The 27,398-nt window shown below is 32.8% G+C and overlaps 1 protein-coding gene across 6 annotated transcripts in view; it reads right to left on the bottom strand.

The window, feature by feature from the left end:
• Positions 1–27,398, bottom strand: part of LOC105835671 (furin-like protease 1) — a 216,426-nt gene that overhangs the window by 78,254 nt on the left and 110,774 nt on the right. For 3 of the 6 annotated variants that reach the window (XM_036291646.1, XM_036291647.1, XM_036291649.1), the window contains one exon: positions 1,155–1,236. The exons of 2 other annotated variants lie outside the window; for them this stretch is intronic. The gene's annotated coding sequence lies outside the window, so the exon portion shown is untranslated. The remainder of the gene's footprint in view (positions 1–1,154; positions 1,237–27,398) is intronic. One more of the 6 variants, XM_036291648.1, reaches the window with a different exon arrangement.

The raw sequence follows: 27,398 nt of genomic DNA, 5'->3' as shown, positions 1-27,398 counted from the left end.
AATTTATTGAATATTTCTCTCTTTCTCAAGCATATTACGGAAATATTGCATTTAATACTTCATAAAAACAAACTTCACGTTTGCAAAGTACCTCGAAATGAAGTAAGTACCAGAATTTCTAACAGTAAAATAAATACCCTCACTAGACAGCTTTACTTAAATGACCACCATTATTAGCTATTGCCATTTATTTTCAGTACTGTATGGCAGGACTGTCTTAATACAATTTCATAAATGACACTGGGCAAATGTGCATCGTGCAATATCTGCTCCGACCGAAGAGAGGAAACTTTATGTAAAACGATCGCATGCAAAAGTGCGCTTCTGGTAACTTCGACTTTCTACATCGCTTTAGCTTTTTCACTGTCGTATCTTCTTTTACTCGGTTCATTTAGCAATACTCTTACAACAATAATTCTTCATAAGAAGTTGCGTAAACAATTTTTTATATAAAAAAAAGATGAATTTGATAATGTAAAAGATAAAAGTTACAACAATATCTCAGGTCGTGGATATTTTCTGCGGCTGTAACCGAACTATTTAGAGTTTTTAAATTACATAAAATTTAAATGCGATACACGTAATTTTGATAAGCGTTTAGTTATACCCGTATAGCTTACATTTCGGATGGCAAGTTGCAATTCATAATTTTACGCACGTACACTGAACTGGTAGCATTATACAAAGTCCATTTTAACTTAAAACGAAAATATGTTCTCATGTTAAAATCCATTTTTATCCCTTTGAATAGAAAAGTCGGACTCTCGTTTGATGTAGAACATGGAATTATTTTTAATGATTTCTTTCTAAATAATAGATATTTTAAAAAGTTTTATAAATAATATTCACCAATTGTTATTTTCATAAAACTTTTTAAACTAAACTTTTTTTAAAGTATATCTCTCTCCTTCTTCTCCTCTCTCTCTCTCTCTCTCTCTTTCTTTCTCTCTCCGATAAATTGCATAAATGTTCATTAAATGTTAAGACAGTGTTTCGTATGAGAGGCCCCAAGAGAATTAAATAAGTTATTCTTCAACAGCCTCGTTTTTATGCTAGATATTTGATCGTTGCAGAAGTTTTGTGTATACTTTAGTTACATAAGTTGAACACTTGCAATATAAGAGTCAAGCTTGGCTGTCAGAAACTGACGTTACCTTTTTATCCTAGTTACTTTCTGGAGACCCGAGTCAGTCGTAAAAAGTATTCTTCACATGGCCAATAAGCTTTGAAACCTACCTGCAACATAAAAAAAGATAGTTCGGTTAGGTTAGCAAATAATCCACAGTAAAAGATAAAAATGTCGTAATATGATATTTTAATATATTATTTCGTTAGAATTTAAATAAATTGAAAAGAATTAATATTGTAAATTTTTGTTATTGTATTATTACGTGCTATTAATGTAATAATCTATGGCAATCTTTTGAAAATTATAAATATTTTGTTTAATTATTATAAAATGTTATGCCTCGTAATATTGTTTTCTGTAAATTAGTTTTCTTCTTTTTAATAAGAAAAATTTGCTATAATCAAATCTTATTATTTTTAATTTCAGCATAAATTTTTTTCTATTACATAAAAATGTTATTTATCATTATATTATATTACCAAAATGTTTTGGCTAAATTAATTAATTTGCCGCAACGCTTGTTCGCAACGCAAAAATAAGAAATTTTAATTAAACGCATGAACATGTTTCCTGCATTTTAATTTTAGAATTTCCGGCGTGCGTTTGCTGTTGCATCACTTAAAGTCTGATGGTGTGACGCGGCGCTGGGTAATGTATACTCATTAAATATTCAACAAGGATCTCTTAATGACTGTAAAAGCCGGAGCACTCTACACTTCGATCCCTAAGACAAACGTCTTCTTAAAATGCACCGCTTTAAATGCGTTGACATCTTTATTTCTTCCCCTTCTTCAATTTTACACTTCTTTAAAAAGAGGTTCTGCCTCGCAGCTATAACGGCACTGACAACTCGCGACGAATATTATTTTACAAAAGTTGTGCGTGTTTACTTGCACTTTACATTAAACGTGCTCGAGCAAATATTATCTTGCTTTGAATATTTATGGAAACAAAGAGACTCTTGCCAGTTTTATTCGTGTCGCGCTTGGAAAGAGAATGTTGGAATATTTCACATGTTTCAAAATATTATATTTATTCATCTATTTATCCATTGAGTGTGCAAAATATCATAAAAATAACTCTTATTTTTATAATATATTTTCAGTTATTTTTCGTTTTATTATTGATGTAATGTTTTTGCTTTGTTAAGGACTTTTTATCAACGCGTATTTATTTTATTATAAGCTTTAATTAAGTATTTTCGAGAAAAGCAAAATGTAATGAGATAGTAAACGAAATTCATATGTCCTGTAAATTAAATAAAGTAATCATTTTTGTTAACTATGAAATAAAATTTGTGGAATTATTATGTAATTTTACATATATTGTATAAAATTATGTTACACGTATTTCTAATTAGGAATTGTAATATTAATTATTAATTGTACAAATAAACTTATTTACAATTTTATTCATAATATAATACTTTTCTTAAAAACATAATAAAGTCCAAATAAATTTGCTCTGCACGTAAATCGGTGTAAAGCAACAGCGATTGAAAGAATTATAAAACATGATCGTAATAAACTCGTTCCAAAATGGTGCCAAGTAATTACACAGTTATATTCGCGTTAAGTAATCAGTGGCAAACATGGTAGGAATCTGTGCGACAATTTATGGAATAGATAATTTTGGGATTCACCTGCAAGTTATTACGTTCTCATTAGCGTCTCGCGCAAGTTGCTCACGGCCGCGTTTGACTGATTAACAGTCGTCGACGTCACAGCCATTGGCAATGGCCGTGATTAGTCGCGACTCATTTCCATAACGACGATAGTGCATATGCACAGAGTCGAACCAATCTTTGCATTTGGCTACGACATTGTCCTGCATGTTGATGCGATTATATATTCCATTATAGATAGATACAATTATGGATTAAACACAAAAAATGTATGCGTTTATAACATTTTAAAGCAAAACAATTTTAAGTAAAATTTTTGATTTTGGAATAATAATCGTATCGCAAACAAATTAAAAACGCCACGTGTGCTACCGTCAATTTTTCGATGCGGTCCTATTCCATTAATTAAATTAATCCGAAATAATATAATTGTTAATTTATTTGTTAAATAAAAAACTGTACTCTCTACTGTTTGACTTGGTCACAAAATTTTTGTACATAAAATTAATTTTATCAAAATTAAAATTATAAACAATGTAAACATTGAAAAATTGAAAAGTTTCAATTATAATCAAGGCAAATTAAAAAGTTTTTTAAAATTATCTATTTCAAATAACAGCTGTACATATGAAAAAAATGTTTGCTTTTTAAAAACAATGTTTGAATTGTCTCAATTTTTAAATGTATAAAAAAATATGACACACTTCGTAAAGATAAATAAACGTTTTCCATTTATATTCTATGTCACGCAAGATGACTTATTATAATATCGCAAGTATTATATATACACACACATACATATATATATATATATATTTTTTTTATATATATTGTATACATATAATTAATAATAAAATAAATTATATTATCACAAATAATATTAAACAATATATGTCAAGTGAATTTAAATAAAAAGAGTTTGTACAGTTTAGCACATCTGTCAAAGAGTTGAATATAATAATGAATTTATCGTGTTGCTAGCAGCGTCGAAAAGCGCAACACGGAAGTTCCCGTCGGCGAAATTGTAGACTGGCCCTTCACGAAATGATACCGCCAGGATCCGTTAATTTTGGTCCACGAAATTTCACGAGATTCCAACTCAAACAAACTTTGACATGGGACTCCCATTTCGCGCGCAGTCACGGCGCTATATTACCCCGCGTACCCGAAAGTAATAACGCCACGTCGGAATTTTGCTGCTGCAACGCAAGCGACGCACCGCAGAGGCCGCATTATCCGCAAGAGATCGCGTCAAACTGTCCTCGTCCGTTAAATGTACGACCCATATTGGTTTCTCCGAGTTGCTATTTATTTATCCTTCAAGTTTCACCGTCATTAATGAGTAAAGCATAATATACACAATCGATAATTGAATTGCTTAGTTTAAATAGCGTGTCCCACAAATACTCTAGTGCACTTTGCACAGCAATAAAAGTTGCACGCCATTTATGCATGCATAAAACGAGTGCAAATACAAAGTATCGATTCATTTATACTTTCATTCATTATGCTAATGCAAAAGAAAAGATCCAAAGAAATATTTATGAATTAAATAAATTGCTTGATGTACTTTATAGAGAAAATAAGAACTTAATTTTACCGTCATTGACAATTAACTGACATTGTCAAATTTATTACATCGTATCACGCTTGTTACGCTATATTGCATTATATTCATGTAGCAAGGTATTGTGAAAATTAATCACAATCTTTCGCAAAAAGGGTAAATAATCGCTGCGTAGTTGAGTCAGAAATAAAAGTACAGAAATAAAAGTCGACCTTCTTTCATTTTTGCCGAATGCTTGTTCCCATTCGGAGCGCACGTCCATTATTCTTTATAATACGTCACAATACAAATTCGCATTGCGACGAATGTTGGGGTGTGGTTCCGCAACCCGTAATACTAACAGGGGTGCGTTAATGCGGGTCCTATAGTAATAAAAATACGAAGGGTGTCGTTCCGACCTTTCTGCCGTCTACTTCTTTGTTCTATCCTTTTGTTAATTTTATCAACAGAACAAAGGAGAAAAGTCCAGGAAATTGGATCACTTGTATAATTTGGTTGGGTATATATACTTTCTCATTTACGCCATTAAGAGTAAAAAAAGGTGTGTTATTTTACAAAATAAATTTAAAGATTTAAATTTAAAAAATACTTTTAAAAGAAACGATATATTATGACAATTTTTTAAACAATTAACTACATTTTTTATTTTTCTGCATTTAATCTTGTTTTAATTCAATATCTTCACAGTTATAATTTTTATTATTTAAAAAATTTTAGCGCACACGCGGAATATAGCTTTATTCTTGAATGACGCATTAATTACGGGACAAGTATTCCCTTGCGATGAAAACGCTCACAGCTTTCAACTGCCGTAGTTTAACCAATAATCGATCTACCGATAATTACTCAATAGTTCGATTCGAATTTATAACGTGCAAATGTCATGGCAATTAAAGTAAGCGGGCGGCGATATATGAAGCCCTCTCCAAATATTTCGTGCAGTTGATTTCTAGGAGTGAGAGTTACAAACTTCAACTCTTCCATTATAACTCTTAATTGTAGAACTTTCCATCACATTCCTGCTTCTTGGATAATTTTGATTTTTTGGACAACGTTAAAATTGTCTGTTTCAAGTGATACGTTATTCAGGAGATACAGTCCGCGTTCAAAAGTTCACGTAACATTGATTATATTCTTCAATTTCTTTTACATTAATAAATGCCTTGCATGTTTCCATATTTTTCCTAAATGTCTCGATTATCTTTTTTTTCTCTTATTCTAAATATTTTAAATTATTTCAAATCATTAATCCTGTTTGCACAAATTATGTCTATTATAGCGAATTTTTAAAAAACACATGTAAAGATTTTCTTTTTTCTCACAAGAATTTTGTCTTAAATTGATTCAAACTGATCTCTTCTCTTTGCTAATGCACGTTTAATATAAAGAGATAATTTCTGTTAAGTTAATCACACATTAATCATGCCTTTTTATCACACTCGTTATAAAAAATTTCAGAATTACGAAAGCAAGAGAAAAATTTATAAAAAGGAGAGTTGCTTTCTCAAAATTTTCCCAAATAATAGCTGCTCTTTTTTCTATATAAATTTGTTTTTTTTTTTTCGTGAAATAATTTAATAAAAAGATCAAAGCATTTCTGATAAAATATTTTGTGGTCTTTATATAGTTGTGTAATCAATCTCGATATATAACATCGTGCAAACTGATTAATACCGTAGATAAAATATCAATACATTTCATATATGTTTACTGCATAAAAATTATTACAATTTTAAAGCATAAAAATTCATGTCACTTATTTTACGCAATTTTATATACATAAATAAATAAAATATTATATCCCTCTAGTAAAAAATTACGTTAAAATCGCATTATATTTTATTGCACAAATTACAAAGTAAGCCTAAACAGAAAATCAAAGATTATTCTAAACCTCTTAAAAATAGTGTGCTAATTTGTAAGATCATCCATGTTTTCAGAAAGTTCTCAAGAAGAACTTTACTTTGATAGTTCAAAACTTTATCACGGCCACAACTTTTCTCATTTTATTACGAGACCCTTTTATCAAGTTAATAGCGTCTCAAAGCTCGTTAATGCAACCTGGTACTAGCATATTTAATTCCAATCCTCTTTTAAAAAAAAATGTAACTTCTGTTAGCAAAAAATTTGTTAACTTATAAATTAGACTCTCTGTACAAATGTTTTATAAAATAACGCGAAGATCAAACAAATCGTTTTTGCTTATTTATTTAGTTTTCTTTTAATTTCATCTGCAGTCATGTTTCCTGATCAAACACACGAAAATGCTACGAGAGCAGATAGAATTTAAAAATGCTGTAAGACAATAAGTTAAGACATAATTTATCGCTGATATATACTGATATTTTTGTAGCTCTTATTCCTATTTAATAATACTGGCGAGGCGTGAAAGTACTGAGTCGAGCACCTGATCTGTGTTTCCATAACAAGTTAAGCTTTGACGTCTTATGATTTATGATGACGACGGGCAATTTTTCATCCGAGTTGCGTTGCACCTTGTGGTCCGCGCGGTACGTCATATTTTGTCACTACTTGTTTGTCCTTAAAAAATACGTTGGGTGGACGATGTAAACTTGGAAATATCCATAATGTCCTCAAGATGCAGAATATTGAATCTGCAGATATATAATTAATTTCAATTTACGTAAAAATTTAATATCGGAGCATTTAATATACGGAGACGTTTTTCTCGTAATTTGTCTCAACAGGGATATCCAACCGCAAAAATAAAATTTTTCCCGCAGTTTCGTGACATCTTGCAATTTTATTTTGAATAATGTAGGCAAATTACCGTGACAGCTCGTTAGTTTTGCTACGCGAAGCTTCGTAATATCAGCCACGTTATGAGCGCATTGGAGGCTCGACGTATACAGGGTGTCTCGTAAGACCCGGTTTTTAATATCGCATTATCTCCATAACGAGCGCTCGATAAGCGCTCGACGAAGAAAGAGTCCATTCCGAATTAGATCAAGAAGATGATTTTGCTGCTAAAGCCTGATATTTAATGACCGACCTGTATAATAGCGATCGATATCGATATAATGCGGTAACAATAAATAATATTAAGAGCTTCGATACAACATTATTGGCAGACTATAATAAATGTTTATAAAATTTAATGTATAGAATTAACCCTTTTTAAATATTCTGTAAAAAATATCTAATAATACTAATGGAATAATAAATTTATAAAATTCTAATATTTTAAAGTTAAATCTTTTATACTTAATCTTTCTTGATGGTTCTAATGTTTAAATGATTAGTTTACTTCTTACTTCAGTCTTGTACAAATTCTCAGCTATCGAAAGAAATATACTTTTTATTTAATAAAATTTTATAACATTTAAGTCGACAAATTAACTTATCACAGACTTCTCAATCCAATTTTAGTCGTTTTTTGTCAGCATTGTTAAAATGGATGTTTAGTTGAATTGATTTCAAAATGCTTGATTGATATATCCAATATTTTGACAACTAACAGCCGTAGTATAAAATGACCGAAATGGACGGCAACCAAAATTTTATAAACTTTACTTAAACGATACGAAAGGACAAAACAAATATTTATCAAATATTTTTTAGTATAACTTTTTCATAATTATTAAGTATAAAAATTATGCAATTAAAAATGCTAAAATGTTAACTAAACATAAGTTAAATTTTAAAGAAAAAGTTTATTTAAATAGATAAATTATCAATAAATAATATTACTAAATATACTATATTATTAAATATACTATATATATACTATATAATAAATAATATACTAAAATACCTTAGACTGTTCATTCTATAATAATTGCGTATGTGTATACATGTTGTTTGTATGTATGTGATAGCAACACATTGCACTAACACTCGTGCCATCGAAACTTTGGTAGTAAGTAGCGCGAGTGTATCAAGTGTCAGACACAATTACGTGCAGGAGTTGCGAGTATCGGGCCGTAATTGCCGAGAATCTCTATTCGCGATAACCTGTTGGACTTCGATTAAAGGCAATCTTAAACGGCGACAGAAGCCTTTTATGTTGCGTTCGTACAGAAATAGTGTGTGCACAGAAATACAAGTGCACTCTTCTATGTAATAAAATAAAAATTCTACGATAAAAAATACAAATTTTATATTAATTTTATATATGCAATAATGTTAAAATTTTGTACATATCTCATAATCTAATCAATGTTCACGTATATATAATATTAAGCTATTCCATTCCTTTACTTTAAATTTTAATATTTTTACTAAAAGCACAATAATTATATTAATTTATTATCCGTGATAAAAAATCATAACAGCATATATATTTAGTTTAATTTTTAAATTAATTTGCTTGGAATTAACAAATAATTGATTTTTAAAATATATGAAAGAGAGAGAGAGAGAAAGAGAGAGAGAGAGGAACTTCGTGAGCTATTTATAAATATTGAAGTTGACGAGAATTAATAAGTACGAGCACACTAAAACGCTGGAAGAGCCGACATTAATTTCGGTCTATGTACGTGTGCTTCCAATGAGCTGCTCTCTGCAATCCTTCAGTTTGAATGACGTCTTTAATATCGCGCTATAACAATCGTATTGTTGGAGTTGAAAGAGCAATTAATTCATCGCAGTCCAATAATTCTATTAAAGTCGATAGAAAATCTTATGAAAAATATTCATATTAAGATATACTTAAATACATATGTGTAATTTATAACAATCCTTGTTTCAAGTAATTATTTTAAATAGAGAACGTTAATTAATTAATAAATTTTGTAAAATTAGATAAAATTATATTTTATTACTAATTATATCTTGTATGTATTTTTTAAGTAAAAATTATTTTACTAAGTTCTTCAAATGTATTAGCGCGTTTACGAAACATAAACATATTTCACTATTTATACAAAAACAGAAATTAAAATAGAATATTAATTACCTATTCAAACAAGTATAATAAATTGCTACGTTAATACAATCATTTCTTCGAATCTTAAAGTGAATGAATGAGAATAATTAAAATGAATTCTATAAAACGAAGATTATAAAAAAAAGATTATACATTAAGATCATAGAAATTCCATTATACGATTTCACATTCGCCGTTTTTCGATATTTTAAGGATATTCTATGTTTACCTACAAGTGGAAATCTTTATTGTTATTTCAAATGTGTTTTTATGGGATTTACGTTTAGATAGATTCAATAATATATTAAAAGGAGCGTATTAATTTGCGCGCAAGACGATATACTGAGAGTATTTGAAGAAATATGATATCATAAAACTTTATTTCTATGGAGGCTCACGTGAACCTATACGAGTATCTTCATCCCCTTTCCGAATTCAAAGCTTGTTATCGGCAATGTGTACATGGCACGTGATCGCGACAGCAACTTCTGAAACAGTAGAAGTCGACTACCTCGTTGCAGAACTTGTTGGAGTACCCATCTATCCGAGCACCCGCATTTTCATGGAAGACATACCTATTTCCAGTTCGCCGTCGCGATTCGCATTTCATGCGCAAGGATATCTCCCGCAGATGCAAAACTAGATGCACCGCAAACTTGATTCTCTACCGCTCTTACGGATTGTCACGGGGGTTACGTCGGGAGTTGACGAAGTCGCGCTCACTTCGGCGGAAAACTTGACAGTGAGAACTTCGACGTAATCTTGAGATTCCGCGAGAGTTCTCTCGACCAAAGTTCTGCAGAAAATCAAATAGCACATCATCGCGTTCATTTTTTGCTAAAGATTCTATTTAAAAAAGATTAATTAACGAAAAAAAAAAACAATTACTTATATGATTTATTCAGTACGCCATGGTGTCCTATATAAATTGTAATTTAATTAAAGATTCCCTGAGATTTCCCTGAAATCGTTTTAAAAAAACCCTAACTCAACAAAAATGTTGAAGCTAAGATAAGGTATAATATTTAAATTAAAGAGGTTTAAAATTGGCAGATTAAATTGTTCAGAATGCGCACAGTAGTAAAGATGTTCTTAGATATGATTTTTATTTTCATATTGATTTTGTATATACCTTTACTGCGATGCACCATATTTGAGCACGCAAATTTCTGGTTCAGTTAATTTGCCAGTTTAAACTTTCCTCTTTTACAAATTATTGTAGTATCTTGGTTTTAAAGTTTTCATCTCAAAATAATCTCAGAAATCTACTCTTAATCATTGTTACGATCTTTACGGGACATTCTACACGTATATACAAGTATTAATTCGTATGTAAGCTTAATGTACTGAGATTAAATTACGCATCTAATCCTAGTTTAAACCTACCTCACAGTACCTTGGCGAATAACATTTCCGTTCTTATTTACGGTATTTAAGCCGTGTGTTTCGTAGCCGAAATGAAAGACAATGTTATTTTTCTTTTATTGCCAGCTCTTATCGCAGCTCCCGCGCGAAACTGGCTCGTTCCGACAAAGCGGTGAGTAACGTAGAAAGGTAAAGAGAATTAAAAGGTATCTCTCGCTGGGGAGTTCCAGGTTCCCGCAAATTAAGTTTCCGCGCTAAACGCGTCGCTTTCCGACACTCCTCGCCGCGAAATTCGCTGCACGAAGCGTGTTCGTCCGACGTCCGGATCCGCCGGTGTGAGATTTTTCGAGCTTCTCGGTATTAATGACACGTACCGCACGTGAATGGGGCGCCCTCGAGCTTTCCCTTTCCCTTTGCCCGACAAAGAAACGTCTTATACCGTAAAAGAACTACGGCAGGCACCGTGAATTCGTTTTAATCCTTCCGCTCCGAGCATACTCAATTGCGAGCATAGAGTTTTAGGGACCTTCGGTGTTGTTGCTTTTCTGTTCATAGACATGGCGTGAATTATAATTTAAGTCTTCCGAGGGATCTAAATTTTAAATAAATTAACAAAAAGATGATAAAAGTGACTGGAATATTGTCGAGTTAAATGTGCCGTTAGCCTTCAATGATCAACATTTTAATTGGAAAAAACTGTTAAACTTTCTAACGCGATTATATTACAAATTTTTTAAGTCGTAATTAAAGAGAAATGATCTCTTGATACTTTTTCACATAAAAAGGACATGATTGCGGCATCGTTTAGGAAGAGAAAAGACAGGCGCATAAAAAGGAGCATCACAGGAAACGGCGCCATTATGGCTAGCCAAAGGCAATATTTTCGTAAACACTATCTCTTTATGATCTCGCTCAGCACATTTTCGAGCAGAATGCATATTCACTAATATCCCATTACTGTTCCACAATTCAGCTTATACCATTATGTAGCTTAATTATGTCGCTCTCTCGCTCAATAAAAATCAATGTTGCAAACTAGTCGTGTATAATTGTGACAATTTCAATCTGTTTAGTTATTGCTATAACAATAGCAATAATCTCTTGAATGATAAAGCAAACAAATGACTAAATTGCGCAGAGTTTACTTAATAAATGCACTTCTTTCATGTGCATTGTATACACGTATATGGGTTTGCAATCTCGCTGGAGAAGAATAAGAGACAAGACAAACGATGGAGAAGGCGGCAAAACTGCGCCACACGTTTAAGAGCGTGACAGGGGATTACCGTGGGAGAAGGAGAGATAATGGCGTCCCCGAGGCTGGCCAAAGGCGACACTTTACTACTCCCGACTTACGGGGTTGCCTCGTACATCTCTCTCTCTCTCTCTCTCTCTCTCTCTCTCTCTCTCTCTCTCTCTCTCTCTCTCTCTCTCTCTTTCTGTTCGTACGATGTATGCGACCATTAATGAATTGAGCCAAGACTGCATTGTGCTCTTCCACGAGGACGGATTTTCAGAAGAGAAAACGGCGCGGGGAGGAACCAACGCATTCGACATTTTTCTTGCCATGAGCAAAAGGAGCGAATTATTGCGCAGTAAAGCTGTAACGTCGACCAATTTCGCGTTGAGCGTCGCAAAAAAAACTGAATCAATTGCGATCCCTAAGTGGCATTCGGAAAAAATCCGGATGCGCGACCTCACTCGCGAAGTTTTCCGGAGACACGTAAAACGTTTCCATGTTACTTGATGTGTCAACTGTAGAGCGTCAAAGCGTGCTATCGAAATGCAAGCTGGCTTTCATACCGCGCGTTGAAGAGTTTTTTCATTTATTTTAGACTTAAAAAAATATCACATTTGAACTCGATTAAATGTATGCTAGTTTTTTTTTTTTTTTCGTTATTTTTACCTTGCTGCCTCAAAGTTTTATTCGCTAGAGCGTGAACTTTTCTTGTTTAATGTTTCGTATTTTCCCAAAACATATTTTTAAGAGAACATTGGACTAAATAATTAAAATAAAAACAATAATCTCTCCTATTATTCAAGGAAGCAGTTTCCGTAAACGCGTAAATGCGGCACGTTACGGTGAAACTTCGGTATAATTCATCGGACGATTGTAACCATAAATTACCGCAAGCTGATACTAAGCGATGCACATGACGTATGCATACATGCATACGTCGATTGTTACGGAACCCAATGGTGATCTAATTTCAGATCAGGAGCAAAAGTTAATGAGCATCGGGCGTCGAAGGAATAAAAAATCAACCGACCGCGTTCAATGGGCAATACCGCGCGTGATGTGAATTTTGTTAAGTATTTCGGACGTTTCGTTTGTTTTACTGATTCGTCGATAATGAATACCAATTTTTCGCTCTTTTTGTGTAGGTACAATAGACATCAAAGAATGATGTCGATATTGCTCATGTAATTTACAAACAAAAAATTATTTTCTGCAAATTACTGAGGTCGGAGCAATACGTCAAACGCGCGCGATAAGTGATGGGGATTGGAAGACGGCGGGCTTCTTTTTATCCAAAAGGTGCCTTCCTTTGTGCGGGAAATACAGCAGCTGACAAAGAAAAGGGAAGACGTGTTCTAGAAAGATGGGAGATGCTTACAAACTTGGCCTTAATCATTTCCGTAAAGAAGAGATTCGATCGATTTTTAGTTTAAAATTGATTTTGGCATCGACTTTAATACATTGTTACTGTTTGCAGAGAAATACTGATTTAACGCAAATTTAAAACCTACTAATAGTAAACAATTGCACATATCTTATGACAATTCGTTGTCATTAGCGATTAGTTATTTTGTTTTAAAATTGAACAAATTCTGTATAGAAAATTATAAATTAATTATATTTGTCAATCGTTCTTTTTCATAAATAAAATAGTAATCGCGGATATATTTCGGCTCATTTTGCGTCAAACAACACATATTATAGCTCATCTTACAAATTCGGCCGCGTCAGTTGGATTTAACAGTACAGAGGGGAATCGTTAAATGTAACTCCGACGAGTTCCTGTTTCACCGTCATAGGCACCCGCGTAATCATTATACGTCGGCAGAAGGTAACGCCTAGGGGAGCCCATTACGAGTTTCATAAATTGTAGGGTAGACCCCTGAGAGTAATCTTAAATAACCGGATACGAAAACGGCCTTTAGCGGAGACTTAGGTAACGCTCTAGCAAGGACATTCCACGCCGTTTCGCGACAGCCTTTACTTGGATAACGTTGCTTAAGCAACATAGTCTATATCGATCGAAAAACAAGGGAGAACATCTGCCTATAACTCTTGGCTATAAGTAGCATAAGGGTATTTTGTATAATAAGGCAAGCGGCTTAGAAGTTATTTCAGTGTTAGTGAACAGAATAATATATCGCACAAACACTTATGCATATTTCAGTTGTACAATATCTTCAATATTAAGTTATATATCGGTTGTATTTGCAAAATAATTTAGTATTTTAGTAGATTAGAAATCTTTACTCTTCTAGTAGTATTCCTCTCTTATTCGCCCTTATTTTCCATTAAAATTTAATTTTCATCAATTTAAGTTACATCAGTATAAAAGATTGATAATTTTTATTATAAAGTTATTTAAGTAATTTATAAATACGTGGCGTTTGTGATCGTTAATGATAATAAATTTACCTTAATATTTCTTTTATCACTATAATTACTACTAGTTGGTAATTATGCGTGACATTCCAAAACAGGGTTCACGCCATTCCCAAAGTAAGCACGTATGACGAGCCTCAATTTACACCGGCATGATATATATCGGATCGAAATGAATTTAATTAATACAATTCCGGTCACGCGCAAACACCATGCGTACAGATATTCGTTACCACCGAGGGTGCGTTCTCCCTCTCGCGTCATATTATGTTTGCGCAAACAAGCAGAAACTCGGGGTGCCCCCTAATATCCAAATGCTTCGAATATCAGTATCCAGCGCATTATTGCGGCAATATTGCGTCGAATTAAATCAGCACGAAGATCATTTTCGCGTGAGCATTACGCGTTTATAATTCCGGATACGCAAAAAATGTACGCTACGACATACTATTAAGTAATATTATTTGATTAGAAATAATTGGAATTGTCCACTAAGACGGATTTTCGTGTATTCTTCATTTCTACTTTTTAGACTACCTCGTAGTCTACTTAATTCCGTAAGACTAAGTCGGCACTTCGAGGGAAACAGGAAATTATCTTTTTATAAGTGCACGTGCGCCGTAAGGTAGGAGATGTAGGCGTCGTTCCGCGCGAGATGCGAATATCGATCGGCGGACACATAGACACGAAGAATTCCCTATAACGATTTTACGGAGGGAGCCCAGCATCCCCAACTTCGTGACATTACAGATGTTCGTAGCGAGCATCTCAGATATCTCTGTAGAAACTATACATGCGATAGCTTTTCCCGCTATTTTCTTACCAATTATTTATAAATATTTATTTCAGGACCGGACAAGATTTTGTTGTATTAAGTATCCATCAATATTTTATAAAATTAAATTATTAGATTTGTGTTGTAATAAAATTTTTTAAATATTATATAAAGAGATAGTTGCGAATATGTCTGTCAAAGAAAAAACATAATAAGTATTAAAGAATAAGAGAGAGGTAAGAAGAAAATCATACTAAAAAATTACCATCACTCTTCAATTAAAATTTTATAATAGAAACGATACTTCGAGATTATGTGTAATTTATATAGTAAATATTGGTTCGTCTGGTAAGGAAAAATCGACGAGAGTCTAAAATTAGAGAGAACTCTAGTCGAATACTAGTATCCAAACCAACCATCCTCGGATTTTCTTGACCCTTCTAGTCGTTTCCTCCCTTTCTTGAAAGGGCAACTCGATCGGACAGCATCTCGTGAACCTTGCCTCCCTTTAGAAGCCGACCCTTTCAGCCTATTACACTCCATTTTTTCATGTCAAGACGCACCCTTAAGAAACGAAGATCCGGAAAGCATCTTAAAAAATAGCATTTTGTAAGATTTAAATATAATACAATGTAATTATAAAAAATAACACAAAGTTAAATAATTTTAAGATGAAATACTATGTAACGTATTAGTTTTTTTTTTATGTTATAAGTTAAACCGTTCGTTATATTACAAAAATGCAATACCAGATGGCAAATTCTTTATCGGTAGATGGGTCTTAAAATAAAAAAAAATAAAATGTCTAACAAATTGTTCCTATCTCGCGTCTTCAAGTGTGCTTGATAAAAAGGTAGAGGAACAACACAAGAAGTATTCACAACGCAACGATACGCTCCTATCGTTTGAATATGAAATTCAAACTCCTATCATGAATCGTTTAAAAATATTAATTGTTAGATTTAACAATAAAATCGGTATATCAAAAATCTGATAACCCAAAAGCTACATGTACATTTGTTCAAAAATCTTTATTGTTTCAATTTGAAAGTGTCATTTGGTTGAACTTCAAGTACCTTCGTTTAATTTCCAGATGTTTTGCGTTCTCAATACTGTCTAGCTTCATCAGCTCACTGTCATAAAGTGTAATCATGATTGTAAAAAGAAATAATGTTAATTTTTTCTAACACACAAAAGCTGTAAAATTATGATTTATGTAAGTCTTTTTAAATTAAATAATAAATTTCGTAATAAATTATATCATGCTTATTTTTATATTTAAAAAAATATTGGTTGTTGTCGAGTTTTAAAATACTTTGTTTTTTTTTATTTTCATTCAATTAAGCAAATTATTATTTCACCGATTAATTATTTTTGTATTTTTTATTGGTATTTCAAAATATTTATTCATGTGATTCATAACTGATTTTTAATTAAGTAATGTTACACGATTTTACTATAAATTTTATTTATTTATTATTCTGTTATTTCAATAAACAAATAGCAATTTCAATCTAATAATCAATTGGATGATTGGTCATTAGACAAGTTAGAGCAGTTTGCATGCTCTAGAACACTTTGCATCGATCAAATAGATACACCTTGAGATACACAATTGCACGCTCACGGTATTATCAGCAAAGCATTACTAATCAATCATAATCGTCTTTGGTCCATTACTGATTGTCAGAAATTGAAAACTAAATTAGAATTAATACAAGAAATGGAAGAAAATGCTATTTTTTATCAGAGCAAAGAGAAGGAGAAAGAGAGAACTTGATACCAATAATTTCATAACAATTTTATAACAAATATTAAATACATTTTTCAGATTTACAGACAGTACCAATATAACTCATCGGATTTGAAACAAATTTATATTACGTCTTATTTATATTATATATATATTTTTTAAATCTTATTCCTTAAATAAAATTTGATAAGTAAAATTTAAAATGTGTTATTATATTTAAAATTATATATCTATAGAATAAGAAATATAAAAAACAATTCGTACTTAAAGAAAAGATGGTAAAAAGAATGACTAAAAAAACTGGCGCCTTCCTCTTGTAATTTGTTTCGGATGTTACTCCGAATGCAGATGAAGCGATACAAAACTAATTTAAGCCGGGAGATTTAATTAAACGATAAATACACTACGTTTGCGGTTGAATCCTCTTTACTTTTCTTACGGTACGCGTAATTCGTTACATGTTGCGGAGGAAGACGGATTCCGTTTACATACTGTGTTTTTCCGTAACGTAATACACGTTTCGCTTATTTCACGGGTAATGGAATCTAAACTCGGTTGACGTTACAATGTAATAGATCTAAACAAGAGTCGCGCGGTGTGTGACATTACAGCAACATAGTGCATTGAAAATCATCTGGACGTAAAAAAAGCTGCACCCAATAAATTCCATTGAAGCCATGCAATTGCGTGATCAATTTTCGACTATGCTCTCGAGAGACAAAAACAACAATTAGAAGTCTAAATCAAAGAAATAAAAAGATGTACATGTTTCTAAATTTTTAAACTATCTATATATTCTATATAATATTATCGAAAAAAACTATAATTTCCAGATACAAAAAATGCATACTTTAAAAATAATTTTAAAAAATTAGACCTGTATGTACGTCATTATTCAAACCGACAAATCTTCCATTAATATAGTAAAAAGCTTTTGAGAGGAAAAAACTTATACTTATTAATAATTATAATTAAAAATATAATAAAAATAATTTTTACGACGAAAAATAGCTATATACTGCATTGCTACATTTGTTCTATAAATCCAAGATAAATTACGATACTTAACATAAGACTGCTTAATTCTATAGCAAGTCAAAATGTTTAATTAACCGCTTGGTAAGACGTTATTTTGAGGTGATCATACGGAGCGACGCCCGGTTGTATTCATTATTTAATAGCACGAGATAGCAGACGCGTCGTGTGAGAGACACGTCAAACAATAGGATTATTAATTAAGCAAGACGCAGAGGGAGAATGAAACTTAACTAGAAGTTATAGTCGACTCGAAAACTGTTAGCTCGCATGCTGGCTGCAACTCGAGTTTGCGAACGTTAACCCGTTGAGTATTTGCATTATAAACATCGTAATAATAACATAATATAATGCAATGTTCGCGGAAATGCATTATTGTACAAAGCAATTATCGTAATGTAGAGTCGATGCTTATTTTATATGAGCTTTAATAACGATTATTAATCGCTTTCCGCTTAATTGCTTTTCCAGTAGCCTCCAAAATAACGTGTAACTTTTCACGACATCTGCGGATTAATTATATTCACAAGCGTTGCTCAAAACCCGACAGTTTCGAATGACACGAAGCAATTTTCAATTTTTGTGAAATATGTCTAGATGTCGACTCGCGGGAGGTATAATTCCGCATGACGATAAAACGATAACAAATGATGGTAGAAATGCGAATGCCACGACAAGCTATATATATATATATATATATATATATATGATGTGATTATTAATTAAGTCAGAACGTTAACGGTTCGGTGAACCGCTAGGATGAAGTTTGAAAATTATCACGGTACAGCGAGAAATCGGCGATGCGAATTAGCGCTCGTTAAACACGTCTGTCTGAACGTTTGATGCACGTAAAGAGACAACTGGTAGATCTGTCTGGCTTTGTTTCTTTTTCTTTCGTTTTTTATACATCTCTCTGTTTTGACGTTTATTTGATGTTGATATAAACATCGCGCTCGATATCGATCTGATCGGTGATCGAGGTCGACTTTAAATAAATTGTTTACGCGTGAAATAATTTGCCAATATTCAATGCCTCACTGCGGAAGATAATTGTCATGAATTACACGTTCGTGTATTGCAAATAATATATACTTCGTTAGGTAAATTACGAATCAAAGGGACAACGTTCGTCACTTTTAGCTTTTTGTATGTATAGTGTATTTCATAACATATCTAATATAAATCATATAAACATATGACAATATAAAATGATATTTCGAACTCCTCACGAGATCTTTTTCAAATTATAAATTATCATGCAAAAATCAACATTATATACATTCGTATTTTTTATCTCTTCAAGTAAAGTACAAGTAAATCGTAACGCGTGAATAAAATAGCTTGGAAATCTGCGAATATTTAATTGCTTATGTGTATTTTAAAATGTAAGCACATAGATGTGAATGGATTAAAAACATTAAATAATTTTTATATTAGAATTATTTTATATTAAAATTGTGTAAAATATAAAATATATTTAGCAAAACTCTCGTCAAACGCCATTTGATTTTCAGACGCACGAGTTTTTTCTCACAAATGCATTTCAGAAAAAGCACGATGTATCCCGATGCGCCGACACGGCAACAATAATTCAGAACTTCGCAGCGGCGCGCACATCGCGCGTTTTGCGGAACGATAAATCACGGGTCGAAGGAGCGCGGGAATACCGGAATGATGAATCGCTCGCTTAAGCCTGAATCCTGTACAGGTTGGCTGGATGAGAGAGACGAAGTAATAGGGCGAAATATTTCCTGACGAAAATTAATATTCTCAAGTGTGATATTATAAATTTTCCACTCACGAACAAAAGGATTCGATTGCTGTAGACAATATTAAGTGATGTAGATAATCATTAATTATTAAAATATATTTTATATCTATCTATATAAATAAAAATGTAAATGTTTGTTCCTCATCTCTAAGATCTCCGTAAGTTTTTCACCGATTGCTTTGAAATTTTGACACAACGTTGCATTCGAAAACGGAAGTGTTCTTATGGGGTTTGATTTTGGATATACCGGTGTTTAAAAAATGATGGCCATAATTTAAGTGTAAAAAATAGTTTTTCATTAATATCATTGAAATTTTGACACATTGAGACGGGAAGAGACCGGGAAAGATCGGGAGAGACGCAGAGAAACGGAGAGAGACGGGAAGAGACGGGGAGAGACCGGGAAAGACGGGGAGAGACGGATAGAGACGGGAAGAGACGGGGAGAGACAGGTAGAAACCGGGAGAGACCGGGAGAGACGGGGAGAGACCGCGAGAGACCGGGAGAGACGGGGAGAGACCGGGAGAGACGGGGAGAAACGGGGAGAGACCGGGGGAGACGGAGAGAAACGGGGAGAGACGGGGAGAGACCGGGAGAGACGGGGAGAGACGGGGAGAGACCGGGAGAGACCGGGAGAGACGGGGAGAGACCGCGAGAGACCGGGAGAGACGGGGAGAGACCGGGAGAGACGGGGAGAAACGGGGAGAGACCGGGGGAGACGGAGAGAAACGGGGAGAGACGGGGAGAGACCGGGAGAGACGGGGAGAGACGGGGAGAGACCGGGAGAGACCGGGAGAGACGGGGAGAGACCGGGAGAGACGGGGAGAAACCGGGAAAAACGGGGAGAGACGGGAGAGACGGGAGAGACTGGAAGAGGCGAAGAATGTTTCTATTGTGTTTAAATTAAGGTTATAAGAAAAATAAAGATGGCTGTTATTTTATTGAAAAAAAGGAACTTATTTAAAACAGTCTTTTGAATGGATTTCTAAATCCATGGCAGCTTTTAGAAAAAAAGTGAAAAGTACGTGAATGAATGAATACTAGATTTATTAAAGATAGATAAATGCTTATTCAAAAATAAAATAAAAAGAGCAACAGTAAAGCAAGGCTCTTGAAAGTTAAACAACGAAAGCAAAGAAAATTTAAAAAAAAACGTAGCATAAGAATAGAGAGGCACAGCAACGCGTGGCAGGGCATAGCTAGTAATATTATAAAAATTTAGAATTTGATTCTGTACAAATCAAAGACTAGGCAATTTAATATCAATAGTTTCTTTAATAATCTTTGGCTAATAAAATATAATACACTATAAATATAATAATAAAAATCCAAAGTATAACATTGCTATTTAATAGATCAAGATTAATCAGTGCCAATACACACGCTCTATTTAAAAATGACCAAATATAAAATTATTTGTTTTTCTATTTTGCTGAAACGCATTGGGAAAATTTGAATATAAAAATCCGGAAAAATCTGTTTCATACTGTCATGAAACGAATCAAATTGTTGTGTGGCGTTGCTGTCTGAATATTTTTCTACATTTTTCTCGAAATGCGAAAATAATGCGAATCGCGATACAGGCGTCACGATATGTCGAAACGGACAGAAAAATTAGAGGCGCCAGTTAAATATACAAATCACATGAGATTGATTTGCAGCATATACCACTGTTATACGATACGTAACGCCGCCAGGCATGACGTATCGGAACCCCTGAAATTCATGACATAACTGTACAAGATAACGCGAAGGGAACAAAATGTAATTTAATGCATTTCAGCCAATTACGAGATATGCAATGTTCCAATCGGCCAAGCAATTACAATAAAATCAACATCTGTAATTTTGATAAAAATAATTCCCTATTTGCTAAAAAAAAATAACAATTACTCATTGTTTGTTTTAATCTATTACAACTATTAAGTTACCTCAGAAACTCGTTTGGAACTATCTGATTCCTGATTTTGAATATCTTGCAATTATAACACGTTTCATTTTTGTTTTTATATACAGATGTGTCAACGCATCTGCGTCACGAAACTCCGGATGTGTTCGATACAGAGATTTGAATTGATATTTTCTCTCTGGCGAGGGAAAAGTTCGAGAAATAGGAATATCGAAAAGCAGCAATATCTCGCGAATGGTTCATGAATGAAGCGCCATATAAAAACGTAGCTTCCGATACAGGGGGCTCCATTTTGATATTCGTGTTCATAAAGGACAGCTGTTGAGCGCCAGCTGCTCATGTTATTACTTTCGCGGAGTTGCATAGCCGCGATATTGGGCTCTAGGCGAACGCCGGAGAAAATTGGCAAGAGGCATTGCTCCTGTTTCCCTATTTTCGACCTCAAGTCGATTAAGTCATTTGGCGCCAAGCGTGTTAAGAGCCACTAAAATACCGAAACATTCGATCTACCTGATTAAAAAGATTACTAAACTATAATTCGCGTGCCAAAATTTCATCAAAATTGTATTACAATTTTGCAATGTGCAACTAATTTGAAATTCAACTCCTCTAGGATCTAGAATTAACTATAAACATATTCATATTAAACAAAACATTAAATAACATACCGTCAAGTACATAAATTCAAAACATTAAATCAAAATGTTAAAAAATAAAAATCTATAAAAATACCACTTCAAAAACTCATGCGAACATTTTTAATCTTGTAATCATAACTTTATATGAAATTCGAGAATAAAATTCTTGATACTTTCTTGATACAATTCTTCGCGTTATTGTAAGATATACTAGCGAAACAATTTAATAAGGAAAACGTAAATTTAGCGAGCGTTTCTTCACTGATTGAATCGCTGCTTTAAACTTCTAGTATTCGTCACGCTATTCCCATGGTACGCTCCTGGTAAGAGCTACCTGTTGATCCAGCTTGAACGGGCAGGTATCTTCGGTTACCTTACCGAGATATAACGGCCGTGATGTATCCTTTTATTTGCCAGTGCTTTCGTGCACCGGCGCTGTTGCACTAGGCCAATGCATTTGATGGAAAGTACAAGTCTATCAACTCACTTGTTGGAAGAACAATTTCGATCGTGAGTGTTTGTATTATGAGTCCAACGTTCAAATGTAATATCTTATTCTCCTCTTAAGCAACATAGTACTTTTCATATTACTTTTCGACATATTACTTTTCTTACGAGGCGCTTAATATATTGTATCTTCTTAAAATTAAAGGTAAAATAATTTCTTTGCTTTATTAGCATATTATAAAATTAATTTGAATGCTTTAGTTCTACAAACTAGATACAAATATTATACAATAATTTCAAAACATTTAATAAAAACATTAAATAAATGTCATAACTATATTACAGAGACTAAGAAGCGAGGTATTGCTTTATGGCATATTTTACTTTTTATTATTCAGTGAATGTATTCAGCATTCACCTTTAAACGGATCGTAACTTCTTCCTCGTAATCGCTCTTATAAAACTTCGATATTAAATGCCATTTCGCATGACATTAGATTCGAGATGAGAGAAAATCAATTCATGTGCACAATTTTATATATTATATTATATTTACAAGTAATTTTAATTTCGCGCAAGTCTCTTGATTTTGATCGTTAACAAAAAAAATTCAAAATATTAACTATTGATTGAAAACCTTTAATATAAAAGAAAGAAATTATATCTAATTTTATTTAAACTCGAAGTATTCTTTAAAATTATTTTTAAAATAAATTTGCCAAAATGTAGATTTTTAATTACATTTACATAAAGCGTTATTTTTTAATTTCAACACATACTTTTAAATCTTTGATATTTTAATAATTAAATTTTAAATTAAAATTATATTAAAATTAACCGTGCTCTCAAAGTCTAATTTAAAAAATAATAAAGTACATCAAAGAGATAAATTATATAGTGCATAATAAAAATAAAGAAAACACCTTGATCAAGAACAAAATATTCTACAATAAATGATAAAACCGCTATCAAGTTTTGCCGACAAATCACATTTAATCAGAACAGAGACATTGTTTCCTGCTCCACTAGAAATACAGCACTGTCGTAAATCGCTTTGGATTATACTGTCAGTATTCGTTTGCCGATATCGAAGTAGTCTCTAATCATTCATGTGGAAATTTAATGAATTCAGCGTTTTGCGATAGCTACTTTTATTTACCACCGCGATTGTTGCCAAGCAAAATCAATTTGCATCCATTTCTGCGGTAACATTTAGTCTGTATACAAGGGAGTTTGACGTTTTTTCGATATGCTTATGTAATAATGTAAAATATGAAGCGACATATTCGCACATTGTACAAATAAAAAGAAATACAGATGTAAAGGGAAATGGAAGTTTTCAATCTCAAACTTTCTATCTGTTATTCCTTTCTCCATTCCTAAAACAAATTCGTCCAATCTTTTAAGATTTAAATTTTTCTCAAACAAAAAAAAGAGCTGCAGCCCCTGATGTTATATTACGTGAAACGATCAAGGGATTTGCAATACAATCGTGAAATCTACGAAACGAGTTTAATCCTCATGGACATATCTCTTTCTTTCCTTCGATTTTCGGTATAAATTTTACCCCACAAAATACTATCAAGAAGGCACTCAATTTTTATTTTACATTATATTGGGTCTTTTTATAGTCATCTGCCTATCCTTGTTGGAATCGAATACATAGGTACTTTGCAACTCGGCGTTGAGATATTTCTCACGGGAAGGGACTTCTTCCAGTGAAACCATTCTGCCGTTACGAGAATTCACGTTCAATGAAACGCCTCGGAAATACATTGCCTTCAAAGGTATGCAATTTCCGTACGTAGAGAACAAATTTATAGCGCAATCGATATGTTTGTCGTTAAACTAGCTCTCAGGTAAATAAATTTTATGTCTTTAAAAATAATTAAACATAAAACACAATTAATTCAATACATTGTAGTATATATGCAATATGTCTCACATAAATATTATTAGCTTTGTTATTTGTCTTACAATTTTACCAGCAATCAATGTATTTTTGTAAACAGTTTTAATATTCTACTTAGTCAAATTTTAATAAATCTAAGAAAGAGAAAGAGACAGAGACAGAGAGAAAAACTAAACAAAATCATCCAATAATTTAAAATTAACTTTTTTAAGAGAAAAATAAAATATCGTATACTGTGGCTCTTCTTTTATATTTTATCCCACGTCTCACATAAATAAAAAGAACGCAAAGGAATTGGAGCGAATCGTAAAAGCAGGGAACTATTCATGTACCCCGAATGGTTCATCCAAAATTCCACGAGAAATCGTAGGTCTTAAAATTTATTAGAAATAAAATATAGATTAATAGAAAAAATATAGTTTACTTTAAAAATATATACAATCAAACTTTTTCTTATCTTGTGCCTAGCTTTTGTATTACCTTTCTGACTGTTGATTTTATTATATAAATATGTAGATATACAATGGATTATATACAATTATGTAAAGTTGAAATATATTTTTGTATAATAAATACGATTAAATATTAATTTTTATCAAAAAAGATTAAATATTAATTTTTTAGATTAAACAATGTTTAGATAACTGATAAAAATGTTACAAATGTGGTAAAAATTAAACAAAAGAAAGATGTTTGTTATTTCAAAACGGGCGATAAGTATTTTTCGAAAAATTTTTTGTGATCTCTATAATCGAGATAAAAGATATGTTGACACACTACAAAATATACATTTTAATTAAAAAAAATTAAAAACAACAGATTGTGTTTCTTCAGCGCTTTCAAAAAAAGTTGATAGAAAAAGAAGTGAAAGATGATTGCGGATTGCCACGAATCTGTACAAAAATGAATATTATTTTCCTCGGGCTTTCTTCTACATCTTATTATATCTTCTCGCCTCTTTCTGTTGTACATTTATTCCATCTCGCTCTTTCATGCTACTAGTTTGTGTAGTCGGAATTGTTCTCAGAAAGGAATTTCAATCATTTTACCCACGTTTCCTAGATTTATAAAAATGTAATATACTAAGTCAGCCAAAACAATTTCTGATATAACAACAATTGTATATTTGACACGTAACTTCATCAACTTAACGCCCAGCAAAATAAAATCGCTTCTCTTTACTCAGAAAGCGTCGTAGGATATTTGAGCTAAGAATTTCAATAATTACAATATTCAAAACAAGTGAAAATATCATCTGATACAACCTACAGACTGTCACAACCAAACTCGGAACGCCCTTTTTCTCTCCATTATTTTTCTCTGGCTCTCACCCGTTTCGTTTCCCTCGCCGAATCGCGCCCTCGTTTACCATTCCGGAAATGTTTCTCTCGAATTTCTCCCCCAAAGAGTCACCCTATCGCAGCTCCCTATTCGAAATGAATTTTACGCGGCTGTGAGGAGCCGAAGAGAACGCGAGCCATTTCACGAAGGGAAACACGATGCAGAGACCCCGATTTAGAGTCGCGAACTGAAAGTTACCGCTGACTTCTCGCCTAAATCTTCCCTGGATGAGCGCTCGAGAGCAAATTAGGGTCGAATCTACGATTAGAGATGGTAATTACGGAGCAGTAAAAATTAAAGCTATCTCTGCCATTAAATTAAAGACGTCACTATTCCATTTTCCGCAATTTATGCCATTATTTTAAATATTATCTTACTTTCACTACCAATCTTTAAAAAAATTTTTTTTACTTATGCCATATTTTGCTCTTTGCAACAGTACATAGGTGATATTTATGCAAAATCCAAATTCTTATTTCTAGAATTTATGTCACCATAATTTCTCATTTATAAATTACGTTATAAACGCATACCTTTGTATTAAAAAACACATACAGGAATATACATTACAAGTTAAAACGCGCACTTGCAAACTTTACTTCCCAAAATCGCAACTGAAAACTAGACTATGGCGGGCATACATTCGTATCGAATATTTGATGGTGTTTGCGTGAAGTACACACATTTCAGATTTATGGACACCGAGGTTTCTTGTCTCGTATAAAATACTAAATACACTCGGTATACAACATCCGATTGATCCAAGCGGTAACTGAAACTGTCGATATAATCCCGCTTTCCCGATATTATTTTTCTTTTATTACTCGTGTTTCGTATCTGATAAAGCAAGAAAGAGAAAAAAAAAGAAAGAGAAAGAATGAGAGACGACCAAAAGTATTTCATGTAATAATCTTATTACTATTATGAACTCAAATCGATTGCAATTATATAAGAAAAATAATTTGTAATAAAAATACCTAATAATCATTGTATAATCACGTAAGTTTATCGTAATATCCTTTTTTTTATAAATTAATCGAGCTATGTTTAACAATCGTATTAACATAAAGTCGTTTTTATACATAAATAATTCTATGATAAGAGAGAGAGAGAGAGAGAGAGAATTATTGTAATAAAAAAAATAAATAATAAAATATAATAGAACTAAAAATAATTTCGTATGCTTTTGGGAATTGTATGAAAATATGTAGAGTTTCTGCGTGAAAACTCGAAATTTTTTCGTTTTGTAGCTCTTTGCAATCATCGTAATCAAAATTGTTTCAGAAGCACGTAGAATCGCGATTTAGCAGCACATTCAAAACCGCAACGCGTCGTCACGATCGCAAACGATCTCTCTTTGATTTACAACTTCTAAATGCGAGTTTGGAAGCCATAAATTGCAAACGAGTTCGCACTACACATTACGTCTCATCGTGTCGTCACAGCGAACTTCGCTTGACACCATTCCACGTTTTGTCTCGCGCTCTTTTACCACGCGTGTGTTCGCCGGCTGTGAACTGTAAAAGATCCTTCATCCCCCTCGCCGTCACCTTCATACTTTCCGAGCCCGACGGGTTGTCGCTTCCCGTCACTGTTCTTTTTCTTACCCGACTACTTTTGGT

Source organism: Monomorium pharaonis, chromosome 9 (genome assembly GCF_013373865.1).
Source record: "Monomorium pharaonis isolate MP-MQ-018 chromosome 9, ASM1337386v2, whole genome shotgun sequence".
Classification (NCBI taxonomy): domain Eukaryota; kingdom Metazoa; phylum Arthropoda; class Insecta; order Hymenoptera; family Formicidae; genus Monomorium; species Monomorium pharaonis.
This window is presented reverse-complemented; position numbering and strand designations above follow the sequence as displayed.